The sequence below is a fragment of the Aquila chrysaetos genome, assembly GCF_900496995.4.
Source record: "Aquila chrysaetos chrysaetos chromosome W unlocalized genomic scaffold, bAquChr1.4 W_unloc_2, whole genome shotgun sequence".
Lineage (NCBI taxonomy): Eukaryota > Metazoa > Chordata > Aves > Accipitriformes > Accipitridae > Aquila > Aquila chrysaetos.
This window is the reverse complement of record NW_024470322.1, coordinates 2,586,637-2,596,611: the sequence shown is the minus strand read 5'-3', so window position 1 is coordinate 2,596,611 and position 9,975 is coordinate 2,586,637.

Genomic DNA, 9,975 nt, shown 5'->3' with positions numbered 1-9,975 from the left:
GGGAGAGGAAGAGTTCCAAAGGCTGTAAGAAAGAATGTGCAGCCAAGATGGGCGTGAGAGGCAAGGGCAAGAGAGAAAGCGATAGACCAGGGGGTAGAGAGGGGGGAGAGGGAGAGAAGCTGAGACAAAAAGAGATTCAAAGGCCGAGGGGGGCAAAACCAAGAGAGGGACAGAGAGAGGCAGATATGGGTGGGAGCTATGCTATGACTGAGAGAGAGATTGAGACATGTTGAGAAAGAGAGTGTGATCAACAGAGTTTGAGACAAGAAAAAGAGAGACCTAGAGAGAAAGAGGGATCTAGACTGAGAGTGGCCGAGATGGGGGCAAGACCAAAAGAAAGAGGCCAAGGCTGGGGGGTGGGGGTGAGAGAGAGATATTGAGGTCAGAGGAAGGGGAGAGAATGAGACAGGGAGAGGGAGAGAGATTGCTGGGGGGGGGTCGAGATACAGCGGGCAACACGGGGGGGGGGCAGGGGCAGAGAGAGGTGGAGCATGCATGAGCGAGAGAAGTCAGCGCCCATGGCTGAGAGAGAGAGAGACACGCGGGCGGGGGGGAGACCGAGAGCAGGGGAAGAGGTCGAGGACGAGAGAGCGGGTGAGCACAAAAACAAGAGAGTGCAAGACTGATCCATGCCAAAATAGACTTAACGAGAGAGGGGCTGAAAGAGAGAACTGGAATATACAAAACAAGTGATGCACAATGCAATTGCTCACCTGTCCTGGTTTTGGCTGGGACAGAGTTAATTGTCTTCCTAGTAGCTGGTATAGTGTTATGTCTTGGATTCAGTATGAGAAGAATGTTGATAACACTGAAGTTTTCAGTTGTTGTTAAGTAATGTTTAGTCTAAAGTCAAGGATTTTTCAGCTTCTCATGCCCAGCCAGCAAGAAGGCTGGAGGGGCACAAGAAGTTGGGAGGGGACACAGCCAGGGCAGCTGACCCAAAGTGGCCAAAGGGGTATTCCATACCATGTGATGTCACATCTAGTATATAAACTGGGGGGAGTGGGGCTGGGGAGATCGCTGCTCAGGGACTAACTGGGCATTGGTCAGTGGATGGTGAGCAATTGCATTGTGCATCACTTGTACATTCCAATCCTTTTATTATTGCTGTTGTCATTTTATTAGTGTTATCATTATCATTATTAGTTTCTTCTTTTCTGTTCTATTAAACTGTTCTTATCTCAACCCACGAGTTTTACTTCTTTTTCCTGATTCTCTCCCCCATCCCACTGGGTCGGGGGGGGGAGTGAGTGAGCAGCTGCGTGGTGCTTAGTTGCTGGCTGGGGTTAAACCACGACACCCCCCCAGGCCAACTCCCCCCAGTTTATATACTAGGCATGATGTCACATGGTATGGAATACCCCTTTGGCCAGTTTGGCTCAGCTGTCCTGGCTGTGCCCCCTCTGAACTTCTTGTGCCTCTCCAGCCTTCTTGTTGGTTGGGCATCAGAAACTGCAAAATCCTTGACTTAGTCTAAACACTACTTGGCAACAACTGAAAACATCAGTGTGTTATCAACATTCTTCTCATAACTAGCTTAAAAACATAACACTATACCAGCTACTAGGAAGACAATTAACTCTGTCCCAGCCAAAACCAGGACAGGGCTGCAGTAACTGGGAAGTCCCTTCCAGGGGGGGTCATCTTCTACCCTGGTGGGAGACATGTTCAGTGGCCCACCAAGTTCAGAAAAGCAGTTTGCATATAAGGGCCCTTGTGGTCCCCATAACCCCTTGCAAACAAGACGCTTGCAGCGACACAGAATTCATTTAGCTTTTGTAATTAGCAGTTTTGGTGTGAGGGTTTTTTTTTTTTTTTTTCTGTTTTGCTTGAAACAGGAAAACAGTCCCACCAGCCCTTTTAACAGCCCTATCAGCTCTTTTATCACCACTATCCTACCTGCTAGTCCTTTGTGCCTGGAAATAAATATGGTCTTTCAGCTCTGCAGCACCCCCATTGCTCTTACTGATCCACTTGCTCTTTCTGCAGTAGCTGTGATCTCTGAGAGCATAGGGATGCAGTCTCTGTCCCAAAGCCTTGGTCTTGCTGCTTTCACAGTAATCACTAACAGGACAGTCTTGGTTGCATACTCAGTCTTCTGCTGCTGCTTTGCAGCAGTGCCCTAAGGATAAGGAAACACATATAGGACCAGCCTGCACACCATAATGATCTTACAGGTAGATAGCCGTAAGATTGCCCACAACCGTGGGCAAAGGGATCTCCCCACACACACGCTCTATGAGACACCTCAAAATCCAGTTTGGGATTCATAGTCCCATTGACCAGATCTTCTGATTTGCATGTTCTTTTTGGGAACCCTTTAGGGTCTTTTCCTTATTATCCCCATGCACATGTTCACCAAATCACAGAATACTTGAGGTTAGAAGGGACACCTGGAGGTCACCTGGTCCAAACCCCCTGCTCAAGCAGGGCCACCTAGAGCCAGTTGCCCAAGACCATCTCCAGACATCTTTTGAATATCTCCAAGGAGGGAAACTCCACAATCTCTCTGGGCAACCTGTTCCAGTGCTCAGTCACCCTTACAGTGAAAAAGTGTTTCCTGATTCTCAGACGGAACCTCCTGTGTTTTGATTTGTGCTCATTGCCTCTTGTCTTGTCACTGGGCACCACTGAAAAGAGCCTGGCTCTATCCTCCTTGCACCCTCCCTTCAGGTATTTATATACATTTATGAACTCCCCCCCCGAGCCTTCTCTTCTCCAGGCTAAACAGTCCCAGCTCTCTCAGCCTTTCCTCATAGGAGAGATGCTCCAAACGCTTAATCATCTTTGTGGCTCTTTGCTGGACTCTCTCCAGCATGTCCATACCTCTCTTGTACTGAAGAGCCTAGACTAGAACTGGACACAATACTCCAGGTGCAGCCTCACCAGTGATAAAGGACGGATCATCATCCTCAACCTGCTGGCAACAGTTCTCCTAATGCAGCCCAGGATACCAATTGCTGGCTCATGTTCAACTTGGTGTCAGTATTGGCTTTACATGGCAAGATTATGGTAGTGGGAGGGGCTGCTGGGGTGATTTCTGTGAGAAGACACCAGGAACTGCCCCCATTTCAGACAGAGCCAGTTCCAGCCAGCTACAAGATGGACCAACTGCTGGCCAAAGCTGAGCCAATCAGTGATTGTGGTAGCACCTCTGTGATAACATATTCAAGAAAGGGTAAAAAAAGCTGCACAGCAGCAGCTGAGAGGAGTGAGAGAAACAACCCTGCAGACACCAAGGTCAGTGAAAAAGGAAGGGGAGGAGACACTCCAGGCAGCAGAGCAGAGATTCCCCTGCAGCCTGTGGAGAAGACCATGGTGATGCAGGTTGTCCCCCTGCAGCCCATGGAGGACCACATCAGACCACATATCCACACTACAGCCTGTGGAGGACCCCACACCAGAGCAGGTGGATGTGCCCTGAAGGAAGCTGCAGCCCATGGAGAGGAGCTCACTCAGGAGCAGTTTTGCTGGCAGGACTTGTGACCCTGTGGAAAGGACCCATGCAGGAGCAGTCTGTTCCTGAAGGACTGTACCCCATGGGAAGGACCCATGTTGGAGCAGTTCATGAAGGACTGTATCCCGTGGGAGGGACCCCACGCTGGAGCAGGGGAAGAGTGTGAGAAGGAAAGAGCAGGAGAGATGAAGAGTTATGAACTGACCGCAACCTCCATTCTCCATCCCCCTGTGCCGCTCAGGGAAGGAAAAGGCGGTAGAAGAGTTGGGGAATGAAGTTGAGCCTGGGAAGAAGGGAGGGGTAGGGGGAAGGTGTTTTTAGATTTGTTCTTATTTCTCATTGTCCTACTCTGTTAGTTGGCAATAAATTAAACTAATTTACCCAAGTCGAGTCTGTTTTGCCCATGACTGTAATTGCTGAGTGATCTCCCTGACCTTATCTCAACCCACGAGCTTTTCATCGTACTTTCTCCCTGTCACGACCCAGGCTGGAGAGACCAGGGAGGGGTCGTGGTGAATTTGGAATTCCCTCGGGCTAAATTAAGGTGAAACGACAACAAAAGATCAGTTAAACATTTTATTCATGGCAGAAGCAACCTGAACTTGGAGGGCGTTAACAGTAGGTGGCGTGGTTTCTCATAACAGGAATTGGCATGGAACTACCTCAGTAAACCGTGTAACCCATGGTAACCATATACATCAATTCAGGTAAGAAAATTAGGAGAGCCCTCCCATTGAGAAATGAGGTTCAGAGTGGACCCCCTTGCTTTCTAGACTCCTTCTCAGAGAAGGGCCCAGGGGCGGCTAGATCCACTCCTAGTCCCAGACTTGGTCAACAGTTTTATGCCTTAAAGGGATGAGGTGTAGGGATTATGAAAAAGGAGAGAGAAAGAGAGAGCAAGACAGAGAGAGAAAAAGGAAAAGAAGAGAAAGATTTCACCGGTCCTGGGGTCCAGTGTTGGTCCAGTCAGCCTAGGGGTCCAGTCCCAGTGGGCACACGCACCCTCTGGCATGCCCTCCCCATCCTGTTGCTGATGGGCTTCTTTTCACCTGTGGTTCCTTGCTATGCAGGGTTCATTGTTATGCAGAGTTCGTCGTTAGGCAGAACTTGCCCCACCACAATGTTTGAGACGTTAACTTTTTCAGTCTCTCACACTCCCCTCTATCCTGTTGAGGAGGAAGAGTGATAGAGCAGCTTGGTGGGCACCTGGCAACCAGTCAAGGTCAACTCACCACCCTGTCCACCAGAACCCCCAGGTCTTCTCTGCCAAGCTGCTTTCCAGCTTGATGTACCCCAGCACATATTGGTGCATGGATTTCTTCTTCCCTACGTGCAGGACTTGGCACTTCCCCTTGATGAACTTCATGAGACTTAGAGAGAGGGTGAGACTGAGATAAAGAGGGACTGTAACTGGGGGGGGGTGTCGGCCAAGTGGGACATATTCAGGCATCCCAAGGGACACTTAGAGAGAGGGGGATAGGAGAGAGAGAGAGAGGCGAAGGGTGAGGGGTGTGAGGCACGGAGAGAGAGGGAGAGAGGCAGATGCTGAGACCTTGGGCAGGGAGAGGGGGGGGCAGAGAGAAGAGCCTACTCACTGGTGGGGTGGGGTGAGAAGCGGAAAAGGCTTTGATGCTGTGTAAGCACTGCTCAGCAATAATGAAAACACCCCTCTATTATCATCACTGTTTTCAGCACAAATCGAAAACATAGCTCCATACTAGCTACTATGAAAAAATTTAACTCTATCCCAGCCAAAACCAGCACAGAGTGAATAAGATTAACTAATCACAACAAGCTATTCCCTTTTGTTTTGGTAAACAAAGCACAGCCAGCAGTAAAGCTGAGGTTGCCAGAGAGGAGGAAAGGAAATGATGCAACTAGAAGAGAGGTAGCAAACACCAAACACATTCACTGTTTAGCATTGTCTGACAGAACTGAGGCTTCTCTGTGTAATAGCAAAGAATCACCTTTATTCCCTCCCAAAAGCACAGCCAACAGAGGCAGCAGCTTGTACAGCAGTCTTTTGGTTCTGCTTTGCAGCTTCTGGAGACAAGATCCAGAATCATCGAGGAACACCTGGGAACCCTCTGAGAAATGTGAGGGTGCCTGCTGCTGCCGGGTAAGGATGAGGTAGGGAGAGCCACAAGGATGTGGGTCTGAGGAAGCTCTAGCAGCTTCTAATAAGCATGATCAGCTGCCCTTGACCCAAGGGTATCTGGAGCCTTTGTTACAACTGCCCCCTAATTAGGGAGGGTCAAGCACCCTTTTAGCTGTTCAGCCTCTTCATTAATGATCTGGATGATGGGCCACAGTGTACCCTCAGCAAGTTTGCAGATAGCACAAAACTGGGAGTGACTAATACACCAGAGGGTCATGCTGCCATCCAGAGGGACCTGGACAAGCTGGAGAAATGGGCTGACATGAACCTCATGAAGTTCAACAAGGGGAAGGGCAAAGCCCTGCGCCTGGGGAGGAACAACCCCAAGCACCAGTACATGCTGGGGGCCACCCAGCTAGAAAGCAGCTTTGCAGAAAAGGACCTGGGGGTCCTAGTGGACACTAGGTTGAACATGAGCCAGCAACATGCCCTTGCCACAAAGAGGGCAAACAGTATCCTGGGCTTCATTAGGAGGAGTGTTGCCAGCAGGTTGAGGGAGATAAACCTTCCCCTCTACTCAGCACTGGTGAGGCCACACCTGGAGTTCTGTGTCTAGTTCTGGGCTCCTCAGTACAAGAGAGACATGAACATGCTGGAGAGTCCAACAAAGGGCCATGAAAATGATTAAGGGACTGGAGCATCTCTCCTATGAGGAAAGGCTGAGAGAGCTGGGACTGTTTAGCCTGGAGAAGGCTCAGGGGGATCTCATCAATGTGTACAAATACCTGAAGGGAGGGTCCACAGAACAGGGAGCCAGGCTCTTTTCAGTGGTGTCCAGTGAAAGGACAAGAGACAATGGGCACAAACGGAAACACAGGAGGTTCCATCTGAGAATCAGGAAACACTTTTTCACTGTAAGGGTGACTGAGCACTGGAACAGGTTGCCCAGAGAGATTGTGGAGTTTCCCTCCTTGGAGATGTTCAAAAGCCATCTGGATATGATCCTGGGTAACCAGCTCTAGGTGGCCCTGCTTGAACAGGGGGGTTGGACCAGGTGACCTCCAGGCATCCCTTCCAACCTCAACTATTCCATGATTCTATGAACAGACAGGGGCCCAAAGCCAGAAATACATTGTATTGGGTTTATTTGGCAAGGTTTGGGTAGCTAGGGGGCTACAGGGGTGGCTTCTGTGAGAAGCTGCTAGAAGCTTCCCTTATGTCCAATAGAGCCAATGCCAGCCAGCTGTAAGATGGACCTGCCGCTGGCCAAAGCCAAGCCAATCAAAGACAGTGGTAGCACCTCTGTGATAACACATTTAAGAAGGGGGAAAAAAAACCCACTAGAGAACAGCAGCCAGAGGAGAGGAGTGAGAATATGTAAGAGAAACAATCCTGCAGACACCAAGGTCAGTGAGGAAGGAAGGGGAGGAGATGCTCCAGGTGCCAGAGCAGAGGTTCCCTCGCAGCCTGTAGTGAAGACCATGGTGAGGCAGGCTGTCCCCCTGCAGCCCATGGAGGACCCCACGCCAGAGCAGGTGGATGCACCTGAAGGAGGCTGTGCCCCTGTGGGAAGCCTGCACTGGGGCAGGCCTCTGGCAGGACCTGTGGACCCATGGAGAGAGGAGCCCATGCTGGAGCAGGTTTTCTGGCAGGACTTGTGACCCCACAGGGGACCCACACTGGAGCAGTCTGTTCCTAAAGGACTGCATGCTGTGAAAGGGACCCATGCTGGAATAGTTTGTGAAGAACTGCAGCCCATGGGAAGGACCCACGTTGGAGAAGTTCGTGGAGGACTGTCTCCCGTGGGAGGGACCCCACGCTGGAGCAGGGGAAGAGTGCGATGAGTCCTCCCCGTGAGGAGGAAGGAGTGGCAGAGACAATGTGTGATGAACTGACCACAACCCCCATTCCCTGTCCCCTTGCACTGCTCGGGGTTAGGTAGAGAATTCAGGAGTGAAGCTATGCCTGGGAAGACCTGGGAAGAAGGGAGGGGTGGGGGAAATGTGTTTTAAGATTTGGTTTTATTTCTCATTACCCTACTCTGATTGGATTGATAATAAATTCAGTTAAGTTTCCCCAAGTCAAGTCTGTTTTGCCCATGACGGTTTGCCCTGTCCTTATCTTGACCCACAAGCCTTTCATTATATTTTCTCTCCCCTGTCTAGCTGAGAGGGGGAGTGATAGAGCAGCTTTGGTGGGCACCTGGCATCCAGCTAGGGTCAACCCACCACATGCATGCACATGTAGACACTTGGCTTTTGAAGCAAGCTACAGTGTCCTTAAGTAATCTGTAGGAGTCCACACCGTTAAATAACACACCTAAGATAGGTTAAAAAAAGACTCATTTCTTTCAAAGACAGAGGGAGATATACAAGTTAGAACTACTGCCAAAGCTCATGGTTCCACTTCCAGCCTCACTGCATGTCAGATGAGCAATCACGCTGGTACCTTCTATGTAGAATCACTATGAATATATTATCTTTGTGTGCTGAGCCCAGACTGCTGAGCACATCCCATACTTAGTTTGCAACCCATCATATTTCCATCCAAGACCCAAATCTCATACAGACCAAATGTCATGTTTCTCCCCCCACTCATTTCCCAAAGTATTTGCTAAGGGCCAGACTGTCCTTTCCCTGCTACAGCAATAACAACTTTGTCTCTCTCCATAAACAGGAACAATGACCCAATCAAAGCCAATACTCTTTACTCCCACAAAACAGAAAAGCTTCCAGTAGGTGAAGCTGACAAAGGCTAACAACATTATTTAAGTGAAAGGACCAAGAAACTCCTATGGGAAGAACAAAGCCTCATTTCCAAAAAAACCTACCCAGTGGAAGTAGTTACAGCCATAAAGGCTTTCTACTGAGAGGTTTAGTAGGCCTGACAGTCTCCAGAACCAGTTATAATACTAGTAAAGATGTAGTTAACCACTTCATCTCCTGGCCATCTCATTTGACTGATTACCTCCAAATCCCCAGAGATGTTTAAATTAAAATGCAACTTCATTCTGTTCCATGTTCCACCCACCTCATGCAAATGTCTGGTTCTAGCACAGTACCAAACAGATGAAAAACCTGGTTAAACCAGATTAGAAGAGTTGCAAATAGTCTGAATTGCACCATACATATGAAACATAAGTACCCACAGGCACCTAAAGGAGGACTTGTTCCCCAACTGCTTCAAAAAACTTCACATCTCTTCCCATTTCTATATATGAATATGCCCTTATCTCCCCTGAAGGGATCATTTTTGCAGCACTTGTAAGCTCAGTATCAGCATCATACTAAGGATAGCTATAGTGCTTTCAGTCAGCACAGAATGCAGGTAAGACCAAGCTGACCTAACAGTCCACTGGTCTCCAGAGCTAACACACACACACAGGTCAACATCCTCACACAGGTAGAGTCTCATTTGCCATCTTGCAAGACTCAGTCTAAGTGCACATGGGCACCCTACCCTCCCCTGCAAAATTCAACACAACTTCCATACTCCATAAGGCAACATAGATTCTTGGCTGATTAAACAGAGGAAGCAGAAGCAAGCCATGTCTGAGCTCTGAGGTGCAAATTCATAGGAGAGCACACCAAATTCCAGATGTGCTCTCTATTCATAGATGTAGCCTCTCTGCAAAGATTGTCACAGGCTGCGTCACATTTTTGGGAAAACAAACTTCTCTCACACAAATGCACAGTATTCAACAGACTTCTTGTGAATGTCAGGCATGCCGAATGCTAGGGCCCTGTTTTCTAAAGCGGTGGTCTTAAGGTAGGGAATTATGTGATATCCCCTCCAGGCTCCCCTTGAAAAGTTCTCAAAGGCTATTTTCATTATAGCCCACAGCATTATGAAAATAAACATCAGTATTTTGAAAGTAACAAAAATATAATTCTGGGGAACATTCTTTCAATGAAGAACACTTCCCTGCAAATACTCATCAGCAGAGTGCTAGAACAACACTCTACCAGTCGCTGTTTGGCATTATTTCTAAGCTAACAAAATCTAACACACCTGTGATTCTTAGAGGAATTAAAGCAGTAACTAAATTTAATTTTAAATGTAAGCTAGCTGATACTGATTCTAATAATAAACATGGACAGTAAGAGTTCGCAGGCTTTCCAAGTGCTTTATGTAAAAGCAGAATGGAGTTTGCAAACCCTGTGACGTAAACATCCTCAATAGACCAGCTATATATACATTTTTAAATAAAAAATTAATATTCATTAAGATACTGTTTTTAAACAAGTCTCTTCTAGAAATTCAATGCATGTACCTATGAAGCTATAAGATTACATGCTTAATCACTGCTACATGCACTGCACAGAATATGCACTTTTAAAAAAGTGTTTATGTAAATCACCCAGGGTTAATGGGTGTGTACAAGTAAATGGCTTTGTGTACAGTTGTGAAGGACAGTTTA